Source organism: Rhineura floridana, chromosome 6 (assembly GCF_030035675.1).
Source record: "Rhineura floridana isolate rRhiFlo1 chromosome 6, rRhiFlo1.hap2, whole genome shotgun sequence".
In the NCBI taxonomy this organism is placed as follows: Eukaryota; Metazoa; Chordata; class Lepidosauria; order Squamata; family Rhineuridae; genus Rhineura; species Rhineura floridana.
This window is the reverse complement of record NC_084485.1, coordinates 102066852-102082626: the sequence shown is the minus strand read 5'-3', so window position 1 is coordinate 102082626 and position 15775 is coordinate 102066852. Positions and strand designations below refer to the sequence as shown.

Below are 15775 nucleotides of genomic sequence, written 5' to 3'. Positions count from 1 at the left end.
TACAGGGAGAAATCTCAAGAATGCTTAACTTCAGCTTGGCTCCAGAGCTATACAGCTTCAGAAGGGGGGGGGAACCTGGTAGACTCCAGATGTTGCTGAACTCCCAGCTTCCATGATCCCTGACTGTTAGCTGTGTTGACTGGGGCTGATAGGAATTAGGGTCCCACAATATTTGGAGAGACACAGGTTCCCATCCCCTGGACTACAGTCTTCATTCCATGCACAGCTGAGGATTGAAAACAAATTACAGCATATCAATTTGGTGCACATTTTATAAAGATCACTGAAAAGAAAAAAATTGCTTGGGCAAATCACCCTAAATTTGCCTGAATCAGCCATGAGCACTGCTTCATAGGGGATAAAACCATTTGCAATCTAGTTTTAAAATGCATATTTGAACCTGTAATGAATGGATTTATTTGAAACAATAGCTATTCTGGTTAGTTCTTTGACTAGTGGTGCTGCCAACAAGTGACGCCCATCAGATAGTGGTTTGGTGTAGGGTCTCAGTGGCAGCTCCTTGATTATAAGAACATAAGAGCCATAAGACCCAGTGCCTGCAGGAAGAAGGAGAACATCGCCACCCAGGGAAGGAGAGCCTGCTGTTGCTGCTGCTGTTGGAACACCACCTCCACCACCCTTCCCAGTGGGACTGCTGCCTGGCAGACGTGCCTCCTGCAGGACCAGGTCCCAGGTACCCAGCCAGCTGTGACTAATTTCCATCACCTGTCCCTCTTTGGAGGGATACATAAGCCGGCTGGCTGAGGTGGCCTGGGTTGTTGTCTTTTGTTTTGTTTTTGTTTTGCTGCTTTTTTTTTCTTTTTCTTTTGGGTGCCATTGGTTTTAGCTATGGGTGGGTTCGGTTTAGTTTTATATTGTAGTTCTTGGGTTTTTATGTAGTTTGTATGTTGTATTTTACTTTATCTTGTACGCCGCCTAGAGTGGCCGCTTGTGCGGCCAGATAGGCGGCCTAGAAATAAAATTTATTATTATTATTATTACTGCATCAGGCCTGTCTAGTCCAGCATCCTGTTCTCACAGTGGCCAACCAGATGCCTATGGGAAGCCCACAAGCAGCACCTGAGTGCAATATTTCCGGAACTTCCAACTGATATTCAGTTGTTTCCCACATTGGTGGAGTTTAGACACTGCCTTAAGAGTTGTTATTTCACCAGTTGCTCCTGCTGAGAAAGTATATATATTATTTGCTGCTGCTTTTAAAAGCTGGCATGAATTTGTTGTAATTTTTATTGTTTTCGGTATAATTATATATGGCTTTAAGGAGTGTTGTTAGCTGCCTTAGATGCTGATGAGGAAGAGAGGGAGGACATTAAGAATAAATAGACAGATACTGTAGATAGCATGGGTGGACTTACAAGGACTATACTTCGAGAGAGTACCCGTTCCTTTTGTAGCTATTGTAGGTAAAGAAGAGACAAGAAGGAAGTATGTGGGGTTGAATTAGGCCACATTTTATTCATTACAGATCTGAGCAGAGCGTAGCCAAACATGGGAGCAACCATAACTCAACCTGACTTGGACAAGCCACCCTGCCCAGGGCAAGTGCACGATTTCATCATAATTCCTTACCTGAGCCCTGAGTAAGGAGACTTCCCAACCCCACTCCTAGCCCAGGGCCACACAACTCCTGGTGGGTGGCCCCAAATGTGTTCTGTTTCTTGCCCCTAAGCCTGCACAGCCTAGAGGGGCTGGCCTCTGGATACACCCCTCACCTCCAAAAATATTTAAGGGTGCTCACCTGCTCAGCTTACAACCCTTCCACCTCCCACAGTGTGACCAAATGAACCTTTTTAGCGACACCCACCACCTATGTCCTTACTCCCCCCCCATCATGCAGTACAGAGTAGCGGGGGGGGGGAGGATTGCCTGTAGAAGCCAATTTAAAGGCAAGCCAAAAAGGAAAAAAATCATGCTCAGCCCTTCAGCAACTGGCATCAAGCTAGGATAGCTGGGCAAGTCCCAGAACACAAAATGAGAGATGGGGCAGTGGACACATGCTTAAATAGCCAGCCAAGCCAGAAACACACACACAGGCTAGCAATAGCATGTGAGTAAATGCCACATCTTTCACGAGTGGCTTAGCATTATACAGGAAGAGGATTCTCTTAGGTACACCTTTTCTCACCATATTGCTACAGTCAAAGAAGAACACACACCTGCAGAATATCTGCTAACTATTCTAAAAGGTCTTTTAAGTTTGGTCATTTATATGGAGAGAGGAGGGATAATAAAGTTATGGAAAAAAGAGATGCTAAGTATTAATTAAAATGGGTCAGTGTAACAAGGGAGGGAGCTTTCAAAGTTATATTTTATGACTGGTCCAATGCTGATCTCCACAGCAGAAAAGTTATCTGATGAGATCAATAGGACTCACATGCTTAAAGGTGTACTACCATTCCATTGATTTCAATAGAGCCTTGGGAGCATAAGATACTTAATTATCTTTGCACGGGAAGAAAATAAGATCTAGGCCTACTGAATGGACAGACATAGGCTTCCAGAAAGTTTTCAAGCAGGATCAGAGAATCACAAAGTTGGAGTGGATTTGTAGGCTGTTTAGCCTGACCCTCTGCTCAATGTAGGGAACCCAGAGCTAGATCAGCCCCAATAATTGGCTACCCAGGATCTGTTGGAGAGTCAACTCACTCACCACCATCCCATAGACACCCAATGGTTCCATTTCAAATACCCTTACGTTTCTTCTAATGTTCAACCAAAATCTATTCACCTGTAACAGTCCTGTCCTCCTGGGCAGCAGAGAACAAGTCTTTGCCCTTTTCTCTCTGAGAGCTCTTCAGAGTGCTGTCATGTCCCCCTCCCCTTTAGTCTTCTCTTCCACAGGCTTCTGGTAGGAAGGGCAGGATATACATTTAATAAATACCCATTTCATTCAACCTTTCCTTACAGAACTTATTTCCCGTATTCCCAGCCATCTTTGTTGCCATCTTCTGAACTGTTCCAAATTATCTGTATCCTTTAAGTATGGTGCCCAGAACTGGACACAGTACTCCAGATGAAGTTTTGCTACTGTGGAAGCGGAACTTATTGACATGATTTGGGAATGTTCTATTAATGCAGTCTAAAATTGAATTAGCTTTTCTTTCTTTTTTGCCAGCTTCATCATGTTACTGCTCATTTTCAGCTTGTGATTCACTACACTCTCAAGATCCTTTTCATCTGTATATTTCAGTATCATTTTCCAACCAGCCATTCCACCCAATGGAATCATATAACCTGCATTTCACTAGCTTACTAACCAAAATATCATGGGGATCTTTGTCAAATTACATTCACAGCATTCCCACAGTCCACTTATTTAGTAACCCAATAATATTCTTGACAAATACTGCTTCTACCAATCACTGCTTACAAACTGACTCATAAGAACATATGAAAAGCCTGCTGGATTAGGTCAATGATCCATCTAGTCCAGCATCCTGTTTTCACAGAGGCCAACCTGTTTATGATCCTTTATGATCAGTTATGGTATCATTCTTGGTATCAAAGTCAGACTGACTAGGCTATAGTTTTCTAAATCCTTCTCCCCACCACCACATACACCTTTTGTGTGTGTGTGTGTGTGGAAGATCAGGACTTTTGTCAATTTCTGGTCCTATGGCACCTCACCCATTCTCCAGAATTTCTCAGTGATTATAGACAAAGATACCGAGAGTATACCAGCAACTTCCTTTAGTGCCCTGGGATGCAATTCATCTGGTCCTGACTCATTTAAGATAGGTATTTCCTGATCATATCAATCCTGAGCTGCAATCCTGATTCCTCATCAGTCATGTTACTTTTGCGATGTTGCCCATATTTCCATTTTTGGCAGAAGAAAGGAGCCCAAATAAGAGTTGAACATTTCAGATTTCTCTTTATCACCTCTTAACATTTCACCATCCTTACAATTTTCTTCCGCTTCCTTTAAATATACCTGAAAAGGCCCTTTTTGTTGCCCTTTCTCTCTCTCCCCAGCTGGCTTTGAGCTTTAAATTCCATGACACCGTTACTATATATATATATATATATATATATTAAGGCTACTCATCTGTACTCCTACCATTTCTTATACTTGGCCTTTTCTATTGTAGGCTGCAGCCACATTGGCTTTTTTTTAGCTGTGTCCCATTTTTTTTTTGTCAGAAATGTTTGGGATTGTGCCTTTCGTAACACCTGTTTTAGGAACTCCTGCCCATCTCAGGCTCCTTTCCCTGTTAGTATATCTAGCCATGGAATCTTACTTAGCATTTCTCGGACCTTATTAAAATCAGATCTCCTCATCCTTCCTCCTGCTTCTGCAAGAGGATGTTGTTCTGTAGTGCATATGAGGAATGTGTTGAGAGATTCCATGCTTAGCAGAGTTTGTCTACCAACAAAACATCAGGGCAGTTGAAGCCCCCCGTTACTTCTAACTTGCTTCGCTGAAACATCTGTAATTTGTTTCAGGAAGACTTTATCCACATCCTCTCTTTGGTGTGGCAGTGTGTAGTAGTAGACTCTGACCACAATGTTGTTTTATTTCTTGCTCTATTTATTTTTATCCAGCAACTGTCCACAGGCTACAGCACTCAGTCTCTTGATTTCTGTTCAGGTGTATGCACTTTTGACATAAAATGTTACTCCCCTCTCTTTCTGTTGCATGAAGGCAGTAGCTTCCAGTAACTGAAATTACTGTCTATTTTAGGTGGTTTTATTAAAGCAAAACCAAGATTTAGATCTGGACTTTGATCCATAGTGCAGTTAGTTGCTGCTTTGGGTGGATTTGTCTGTTGATTTCTGTTGTAAAATATACATCACACAAAAGTGACTCAGCCAAGTGTTCTTGGCTGAAGTTGCATGCTTACTTCTGGTTCTTGTCCCATCAAGAGAGACAAAAGGAACTATGAATGTGTGACAAAAATCCCTTTCTGGATTGAAAAGACTCTGAACATCTAATATTACAAACCATCTTCTTCATAGAAGACAGGCCACTTCTGTACAGCACCTTTAAGTATACACAATAAACCAAAAATCAATTTACAATCATTTATGCAGCCATAGAAATACCCTATTGCATGTTTTTTTTCTTTTTCAGCAGCTGAACACTTCCTTCCTGCTTCATATCCTGTGGAGTAAATAACTCAAGACAAGTTAGCTTGTTTCGGTGCTGAATTAAGACTTCTAGCTGCCATAAAAAGAGTTCTTCCTATTTCCCTCACTCCAGTATGACTGGAAAGAGTTTTGCCTTCATTTTGCTAGCAAGGCTCCTGTGCCTTTGACAGCTTCACAATAGGCAGATATGTCTCCTGTGTCTGGTTGCTTTTAAGCACATGGGCTTGTCCACATTTGAGCATTATTTAGCTGTTAACCTACTTTCCCCCCATTTGATCTATACCAGAGTAGTCCAGACCGGCAAATTGGAATTTGTATATGAGGAGCAACTTTGGTCTTTCCTGTTCATACCAGTAGGTGATACCTTTTTTATTTGTTGATTCTGTTATGCCAATTAAGTATCGACGGGGCACTCCTGCAGGTAGCTGGGCACACAATGTTTTTTAAAAAAAATTCCACCCAGGAAGTGCACAAAAGCACACAGTCAGGCAATTGCAATTTTACTTGTGCAGTTTTCTGGTTTTGTGCAAATCTGAGGTATCAGAATAATTTTTATATATACACGACTACACTCCTCTGTTCAGTTAGGAACACCGCTGGAAAACAAATTGAAACAACTAAATTCTCAGGACACACTTTTCAGATTGCTGCACAATATCTGTTTTTTAACATGGTTTAAGGTGGTTTGCTTGTGCAGTTTCCTAGTTTTGTGCAAATGTGTGAGAAAAAATAAGGCTATGCTCCTCCCTTCAGGAGTGCGCTTGAAATAGTTACGAGCACTGCTGGAAAAGAAATGAATGCATGGAGGATGTAGTGGGCATGGAAAGGGGCATAGCAGAAAGTGACAATCCACTCATCCAGAACATTGAAGCAAATCTTTGTGACCCTGACTGAATTTATTTATTTATTTATTTAATATATTTATAACCCACTCTATTTCAGAAGAATTCAGAGCGGCGAACAGAAACTACCGTATATACATACAATTAAAATAACATCATAAAAACATAGTTATATAATTAGTACAACAACAAATTAAAATTTCTAAAACAATCTAAACATTACAATTAAAAGCGTGACAAAATAAAAACATTTTGACCTGGCGGCGAAAAACTGCAAGACAGGAGGAGAAGCGTACCTCCATCGGTAGGGCATTCCAAAGTGTAGGGGCAACCACCGAAAAAGCTTTGTTTCTAGTACCCATCTGATGGATTTGGGAGAATGGAGGGATCATAAGACCAGGGTCCGCAGAGGATCTCAGGAGCCGAGAGGGTTCATAAAAGGAAATACGATTCGACAGATAAAGAGGGCCCAAGCCGTGTAAGGCTTTAAAAGTTAAAACTAGTACCTTGAAGTGAGCCCGGTAGCAGATTGGTAGCCAGTGTAGCTGTTGTAAGAGTGGGGTTGTATGGGCTCGTAGGTCAGCTCCTGTTAGCATTCTGGCAACTGCCCTTTGAACCAATTTAAGCTGACGGGCTGTTCTCAAGGGAAGTCCTGTATAGAGCGCATTGCAATAATCCCACCGGGATGTAACCAAGGCATGCGTTACTTTCGTTAGATCAGAAATCTCCAGAAATGGGCGCAGTTGGCGGACTGAAGCAGTTTGGAGCCTGATTTTCCCCAATTTATCAGATTATCTCATATCAGGTAAAACAGAATTTACACGGGAAACTTGTTGAGGTTGGTGTTGTTTGAGGGTAACATTATGTGGACTCTGCAAATTAAATGGGAATGGAAACAGCTGCAAACACACAGTAAACTCTGGTGTGGGCAAGCTCCATGGTGAAAATGTTTGTTCCAGTTGGCATTTTTAAATTGAGGCTTTCTAAATAATGTTTTTATTGTTACAGAAAACTGTTCTACATCTGTATTTTTGGTTGATTTAGTATTGTATTGTTTTAATCTATATTTTTCCACTGCCTTGAGTGTGCTTATGTGCAGAAAGGCAGGATATACATTTTGAAATAAATGCATTTATCAGGTATAGCTTTTCTCAGCCGTCACAATTTAATTGGGTGAAGCTTTTCCTTTCATGCAGCTCTTGAAAATGGAAATGGACTGCCTTCAAGTCGACCCCAACTTATGGCTACCCTATGAATAGGTATTTCATGGTAAGCGGTATTCAGAGGGGGTTTACCATTGCCTCCCTCTGAGGTTAGACCTCCCCAGCTGGCTAAGGCCTGCTCAGCTTGCCACAGCTGCACAAGCCAGCCCCTTCCTTGTCCGCAACTGCCAGCTGGGGGGCAACTGGACTGCTTGGGACTATGCAGCTTGCCCACAGCTGCACAGGTGGCAGGGGAAGTAACCCCTGAGCCACTCACTGTGGGGGTGATCTTTAGCTGGCCCTTTACACCCAGGAGACATGAGTGGGGATTTGAACTCACAGATTTTGGACTCCCAGCCAGGCTTTCCTCCCCACTGTGCTATACCAGCTGCTCTTAAAGGCACAGAAATTCTGCTGTCAGAAAGGTAATGCTGATTCTATCTGGAGTCAAACTATATTTGGGTCTATTAGTACAGCTTTATTTCTGCTAGAACACATCAGGACCAGCTAGGGTTGCCATTTCAGAAGCATTCCAAACCCTGAGATTTTGGGGGTGGGCCCTAGTGATGTCATAGGGGCAAGCCTGAGTGATGTCATTAAGCATAATATATTAAGAATCAACCACAGTTGCTTGAAGCATACAATTCAAACAAAAACATTTCTCTGATTGTAAATTAAGAAATCCTAGCGATAAAATGGAGGATTTAATCTAGCCTACCTGCTTCTGGCAAGAAGGGTTTAAGTGCCCTCAGGCCAGTCACCAGAAGGCTATTGAAGGAAGAAAGGAGCCTAGTGTTGTGGAGGTGTTAGATGGGAGCACTCAAGAGTAAATATGGATGCCCCGAAGGCTGCAATTCTATACACACTAAGCCCCATAGGATTTACTTCTGAGTAGATATGGTTTGGATTGTGCTGTTGGTAAAGCTTGACTAGGGATCCTCTGCAGATATATCCATATCCAAGCTGGGTTGGCAACCCCCTGCCTAGAACGCCTTGCCCTACCTTGTAACATGGCTGCTCCAAACTTCTTTACAGATTTGACCCTTCAGTTCAGAAAGAAGTCTGAGAAATTAGTAAGATTAAGAAGATTCTCTACCCTTTCTGTCTACCCTGTGGGCTGCTATAAATTCGCTTTGACAGCCAACCCAATTCCAGTGAGTAATAACTAGGGTTGCCAGGTTCAGAGCCTGAGACTGATCCTGTATCTTTAGGTGAAGAGAAAGCCAGCCAAGTGCAGGTGTTCTTGCAACAAGAACACCTGCACTTGGCTGACTTTCTCTTCTCCTAAAGATACAGGATTAGTCTCAGGCCCTGAACCTGGCAACCCTAGTAATAATTGACAGACAGAAAACACACACGGTTTGGTCTACCTTCACATACAGCAGCTTGGGAACAAAAATAATTACACATGAATTGTATGTGAATTCTCTTTTACCACTATTGGGCAAGAAACAAACTGTCATGCAACCAACAAGATACATCATCAGTGGGTTTAAGGGGGCTGAGCTGAGTGCATGGAACCACTGTTGTTACTTCTGTGGATGTAAGGGAGTGAGGTTAAAGGTAAATGAAATGCAAACAAAAAGAAAAAGACAGTGATTTCCTAAATGCAATACCATAACCAACCACAAAAAAATTCTATGAGTAAGGCAGAACACTCAGCATCCCACAACCAGTCAGGATTCCTAACCAAAAACCAAAACTAAAAAAATCCTGGCAGCCAGTCAGCCAAGGTCACAGAAATCCCCATGCAGCACAATCTGACCCAGGGGCTGCAGTTAGAGCAAAATGCTGTGGCACGATTGCTGACATGAGTGAGACCCTATCAGCACATAACTCTGCTCTGAAATCTGCTACCAGGCCAAGTTCAAGGTGTGTTTTCCATGTTACGGGTGCCACATAGTACTTGTTCTGCCCTTGTAAGAAATCAGTCCTTTAGCATGGCAGCAACTATACTTTGGAACGCTGTGCCTATTGACATTAGGCAGATGCCTTCATTGTACTCTTTTCACAGAATCATGTTAAGGGTGGTGGGAACTATAACTGAGAAACTACACTTCCCAGGATTCGTTAGGAGAAGTCATGTGCTTTAAATGAAGAAATATTTATATAAGCATGACTGTCAAATACGTTTATTATTTACACAAACTGTAAAGATATTTGTAGTGCAATCCTATGTTTGTTTACTCAGAAGCAAGTCCCACTGTATTCAATGGGGCTTACTCAAACAGGGAAGCATGCACAGAACTGCAACCTCAAGTAATAAGAAACTTCACTTACCCAACCCAAAATTCAGAATCATGCCACTTTAAGCTGTTTTGCAACTGTTTATACTTGTTTTTAAGGTTACTGGATTTTAAAGGGATTTATTTCTTCTTGTAAGCTCCCTTGGTTTCCAGTCACAAACCCTACCTTACAGAGGTTTTGGGAAAACACCCACCCACCTACACACGAGATGTAAAAATACATACACCCCTACTATAGTTTATTGTCAAAACCAGTTGGTCATTGCAGAACATTTAAAAAATAAAATAAAATCAGTATTTAGTTTCCTACATAGCAAAGCAGTGATACCTATGTAAGCCCTGCCTAATTGCTTTAAAAATAGAATTGGAGGGGAAGAGAGAGAATTACAACACAAAAACAATTATTTGTTATGTTCACTCAAAAGTCCCATTAATTTACAGCACAACCCTAACCATGTCTACACAAAAGTAAGTCCTATTGAATTCAATGGGGTTTGCTCCACTTATGTGGTATTAGCATTGCAGCTTTACTCCCAGAAAAGTGAGAATTGGGTTAAAGCTTCATATTGGGAAGGTTTCCAAAACCCTGCTCTCTTTAACAGCCCAGGAAAATTTAAACTTGTTTGATTCGTGCGCACAAGAGAGAAAAAGACTGAAAGCTATATACTTACTCAATTTATGAAACAACAGTTTTCACATCTTGTAATGTGGTCTTGGTACTGCCTGGAGATCAATACTTAATTGGTTACAAACCTGAAAGTGTGGGGTTAGAGCAGCCAGCTATGAGCTCATTTTACAGAAGTTGCTCGGGGGGCAGCAGCTGGTATATATCTTGAGAACCAGACCACCTAGAAACTTAATTTAAAAAAAATTGAAGCTGAGAGTCTGGCAATTAAGGTGACTTACCCAGTGACCCAGAGAAGACCCCAAAAACCCAGAGTCTCCAGGTAAAAAACTGAGGCCTGTCAACTCTAGGAGATAAAGAGTGGTGAACATCCAATTCGATATGTAGAAAAAGGGGGTCAACGACCAGAATGCTGAAGTACTTTATAGAAAACTGGTTTTATTGCGAGATTTTTTTCAAAAAAGCCCAAACTGGTTTTATTGCAGAATATTTTTCAAAGAAGCCCAACGTGTTTCAGCCTGTAATCACAGGCCTTCATCAGGGGATAATAAACTTTTTCAATGGTTAACCGAACAATTTTGGTCCTGTATTGCACCCTCCTCTATACAGGACCAAAATTGCTCGGTTAACCATTGAAAAAGTTTATTATCCCCTGATGAAGGCCTGTGATTACAGGCTGAAACACGTTGGGCTTCTTTGAAAAATATTCTGCAATAAAACCAGTTTGGGCTTTTTTGAAAAAAAATCTCGCAATAAAACCAGTTTTCTATAAAATACTTCAGCATTCTGGTCGTTGACCCCCTTTTTCTGACAACTCTAGGACCAACCCCTGGGACTTGGTTTGGATGCCAAGACTCAGCCCTGAAATATGCAAACTAAAGAAAGGAGGAGGATTTTTAGCAATAAGGTCCAGCACACCTGGGACTAGACAGTCATTCTGCTTTGTTCAAATTTGATGCAAGCTTGTCTCTTGGAGCAGGTGACAAAAATGTTGTTGGCAGATGAGGAAGAGGAAGAAGGAAGAACCCTGGCGTGAAGGACATCTGGGGGAGCTTTCACTCAAGCTCCTTATTGTATCTCAGAATTAATGCAGATGATCTGTTTTGAGGGTGATAAATTGTAACATCCTGAGCAGCAAGCTCAACACTTCAGGTGTGGACAATTTTTCCATTAGTACCCCTAGACTGTAGTCCTATGTATACTTCCCTAAAATCACCTGACTGACATCTGAGCGCACATGCATTGGATCAAGCTGTAGAATAGAATGGAATAGAATAGGTTTATTACGGTCATGGACCAGCATGAAAGTAAAAAATCACAAATCATCTTAAAAGCATTAATACAGCGTAAACATTTTACATAGTAAAATAAGCTCAGTTAAAAATAAATTCTCAAGTTTGTGTAGGTTGTTGGGTTAACAGTGCTCTTCTACATATAATAGCTGCAGCACAAAAACTCGCAACCTTGGATGAGACTTGGGGGGTTAAGTCAGATAGGAGATAGCTGACATAAAATGAGGCATCCCTGCCAGGGATTTTTTGTAAAATCAGACGAATAAGTGAATAACGAAGGTCGGAATAGAAGACACAATCCAGTAGGACATGGTTCACGGATTCAACTGCACCCGCCTCGCAGGGGCATACACACTCAGCAAATGGGATTTTTTGATATCTGCCGTCTAAGAGTGCAGACGGCAATACATTAAACTTGGCCAGTGTGAATGCTTTTCTAAATCTGGGGGTAGAAAGAGAAGCTAAGTAATGTGCAGGTGTAAAAGCCACTGTGTTGAATCTGAGATTGGGCTTAGCGGCAGCTAGGGCAAGATGGTTCTGGTAATCAATGTCTAAGATTCGTTGACGAATGGTCGTCTGCGCTTTTGAAAAGCCTAGCATAACCATAGCGGAGTAGGAGAATCCCAGACTTGTAAACTTAGTGGATAGGGCTTTCTTCCAACTTGACTGGAAAATGTCTGACAATACGAGTGGGGCCAGACCCACAGGTGAAAATAGTATTTTTAACCAGTATTTAGTCTTGAGGATCCATACACGGGCCTCTATTGAGGGGAGTCCTGCTTCAAGTCGTAAGAGAGTGTTGGGGACACAGGAAGGAGTGCCCAAGATAGACCTTAGGAATTTGGTTTGGATGGTTTCAAACGGTGTATATTTGCCATAGACACTTATCTGAGAGCCATATAGCAGTTGGGAGATAATTTTGGCCTCAAATACCTGTATTGCAGAAGGGACATGTTGGTCTCCTTTGGTGTGAAAAAAGGAAAGGAGAGCCTTTGAGTTCCTTTGCACATTGTCAACAGCAGTTTTTGTTTGAGGATGCCATGAGCCAGAAGAGTGAAAAATTATCCCTAGATACCTGTACGATGTTATTTGTGCTATTGGGAATTCATTTAAGTGCCAACGGTGCTTATTCTTCTTCCTGGAAAACGCTACTACCTTCGATTTATCGTGATTGGTAACTAACAACTCTTTATTGCAATAGTTGGCGAGCGCCCTCAAGAGACGTCGCAGACCAGTGGTTGATAGAGATACAAGTACTGTGTCGTCCGCGTAAAGAAGGATGGGCACGGGCCTGTTTGACAAAGTGGGTTGATGAGAAGGCACCATCACCAAACTATTGACTAGGGAGTTAATATAAAAATTTAACAAGGTGGGAGCTAGAATACATCCCTGTTTGACTCCCCTGAGAGTGGTAATGGGTCTAGACAGATTGCTGACATTGTTGTACCTTATACGTAGTTGGGTGTTATCATATAAACATCATATGAGAGTTAGCAAACGTCTGTCTATGTTGGTAGCCTCACATTTTTCCCAGAGCCTGGCTCTGGGTATGAGGTCGAAAGCTGACTTAAAGTCAATGAAGGTGGTATAAAGCGCCCCCCCAGGTTTAGCTGTATATTTTTTGATTAGATGTTGAAGAACAAGACTGTGGTCTATGGTTGAGCGTTCCGCTCTGAATCCGGCTTGTACCTCCGCCAGGATGTTTTCCTGTTCCAGCCAGTCATGTAGTTTTTCAAGTAGATGGTTATCATAGAGCTTACTAACGATGTTTAATAGGCTGATAAGTCTGTAATTGGCGGGATCTGCTCGGTTGCCTTTTTTGTAGAGTGGGATGATGATGGCTGGGCCCCAGTCCTCTGGGATACAAGCAGTACGATCGATGCTCGTAAATAGAGCTGCCAGAACCAGAGCCCACCACTCTATGTTAGTTTTGAAAGCTTCAGGGGGGATGTTGTCAGGCCCGGGGGCCTTACCTGGTCTCAGTTTTGCAATTAGATTGATAACTTCGCTAGCCAAAACTGGGGTCCAAACAGGGAGATCCTCCATGGCGTTGTCAGCAGGTTGAACTCGATTCTGTCCCTTTGCATAAATGTTATAGAAATGCAACTCCTATGCGTGCACCGGTATATGATAGACCAAGGAGGAAGAGGTTTTAGGCCATCCCCTGGCCACCAACCTCCAAAAGGTGGCTGAGTCTTTCGCCCTTGAGGCTTGAATTAGGGACTGCCAGAGTTGCGTCTGCACTAATCTCCCCCCCCCTTAATTAGTTGTTTGTATCTTTTCTTCAGCTCTAGACATTCAGTGGGTAGTACAGGTAGATTCATGTCTCTGTACGCCCTGTATTTCTGAATTAAGAGTCTTTTCAAGTCAATACATTCCTGGTCGAACCAGGGTTTAGATTTGTAAGGACCAGAATAAGGCCTTATCGAGCGCTTAAAAAACAAGCGCTTTTGTAAATCCTGGATCAGTTCTTGGAAGGCAGTGACCATGGGTTCCCCGGAAGTCGCTGTTATCAGGGTCTCCCGTTGTTGGATACAGCTAGCTAAACAATACGAACTATGGAATGGTCCCCCCGAGGAGGTGCGCCTGGCGCCGACACTATCATCTTTTCGGCGCCAGGTTAAAACCTTTCTCTTCTCTGAGGCATTTTAATTCCTGTTAATTGTAAATTATTATATTTTGATTTTAGACTGTACAGTTTTGTGTACAGTTTTGTGTTATTTTTATTGTATTTTTAATGTTCACCGCCCAGAGAGCTGTTGCTAGTTGGGCGGTATATAAGCTTAAATAAATAAATAAATAAATAAAATAGCTGAGAGTAGTATCCCATTTAGATCCTGCTCTATTTTGGGTGACCATCTGACATGTGTGGCTATGATAAAAGAGCTTTGAAAGGCAAACTTTTATTCCATATTTGCTCCCATCCCCCACCAAACAATTTCAGATTTAATACACCTTTAGGGTCGATTCTTTCGCAAACATAGGTGGGTTTTTCTTCTTTGTATCAACAGTGATCATCTGTGGTTTTTCTGTATATCTTTGGAATTCTGCTTGATCTTAAAATTGCTATATTAAGATGTTGCACTAGGTATGTGTCATGTTGATTAATTTAGGACATTATATTTATTTTATGGGCTTGTGGCTTCTAACGTTCTGATGCCCTTTGTTGATGGCTGCAGTGTTTTAAGAGTGTGGGCACTGAAAGATTTCAACTATATTCCAAGCGTATTTGGAACTCACATTTTTCCTTTTTTTTTATTAAAGATATTTGTATTTTTGAACCAAATGAAACCATAAAAACAAAGAAGGCTAGAAAGGGATGGCCCGTAGCTCAGTGATAAAGCATCGGCTTTGCATGCAAGAGGTCCCAAGTTCAGTCTTCACTATCTTCAGGTTGGGCTAAGACTCCTGCCTAAAATCCTGGAGGGCTGCTGCCAATCAGTGTAGAAAACACTGAGTTAGATGGACCAATTATCTGACTTCGTGTAAGGCAGCTTCCTATATTTCTATAGCACAATACATATCAAAACCAAGGCCGAACATTGTTATCAGATCTGAATGGTATGTGTGTAAGGTCCTTCCAGAAGTCTTTTTTTATTGTGCATTCTTGATTATTTGTGCTCATGATGGTGCTGAGGTCATAATATGTGATCCTGTTTTCAATAGTGTTTGCACCTGCAAAAATGGGGGGGGCAATCATACTGCTTTGTTTCTGCTTATGATGCCCCATAGTTTCCTGTTGAAATCCTACAACTTTTCATACCAAAAATGTTCCAAGGTTTGTTTGTTTTTGTCCTGCTTTTGTTGCACTGTAGTGCAAGAATGCCCTTCCAGACAGCAATAACACCATAACATTGGGTAAGCGTTGCAGAACAACTAATAAAGTAGAATGCTGTGTGTGGATGGTCCAGTATAAATCTACTATAATCATGTCAAGGGCATGTTGCAGAATACACCTGCAAAAAAACCCCACCTATCTGTAGGATAGAAAAATCTTCAGAAATCTTCAAAGGATTACAAGTTGTGAAAGGTATTGAACATGTTCAGCACTGGATTTTTGCTATCCTTTTTGAAATCCAAAGAATTCTATATTCATGTAGCATGTGAGTTACCTTAATCCCTGGCACAAATGCTACTGAACAAGCAATACCTTTGAATGCCAACAAGATTCATATAACCACAACAAGCACCATTCTATATTTAAATTACTTAGTTTCAATTATTGTATTTTAGGATGCTAATCCTTCCAAAGAGGCTTACAAGTAACATCAAAGTTCATTTTAAAAACCCACAATAAACAAAATCAACATATAATAAGCCATCAGGATTCTTCTCATGGAGCAGCTGGTGGTAGGTGGGGGAGGGGGAGAGTCCACCTGGAAGTGGAGTAAGTATCTGAGATCTTTACTTTTTTTGCATGCCTGCCTGCCTCGCTCTCCTGGGATCTTTCTCCGTG

General features: G+C 41.7%; 1 protein-coding gene across 10 annotated transcripts in view; it reads left to right on the top strand.

Annotated features, from left to right (window-relative positions):
• JAK1 (Janus kinase 1) overlaps positions 1-15775 on the top strand; it is a 153025-nt gene that overhangs the window by 26428 nt on the left and 110822 nt on the right. Inside the window, exons 5-6 of one of the 10 annotated variants that reach the window (XM_061633329.1) lie at positions 6671-6759; positions 7151-7223. The exons of the other annotated variants lie outside the window; for them this stretch is intronic. The gene's annotated coding sequence lies outside the window, so the exon portion shown is untranslated. The remainder of the gene's footprint in view (positions 1-6670; positions 6760-7150; positions 7224-15775) is intronic. 10 annotated transcript variants of the gene reach the window in all.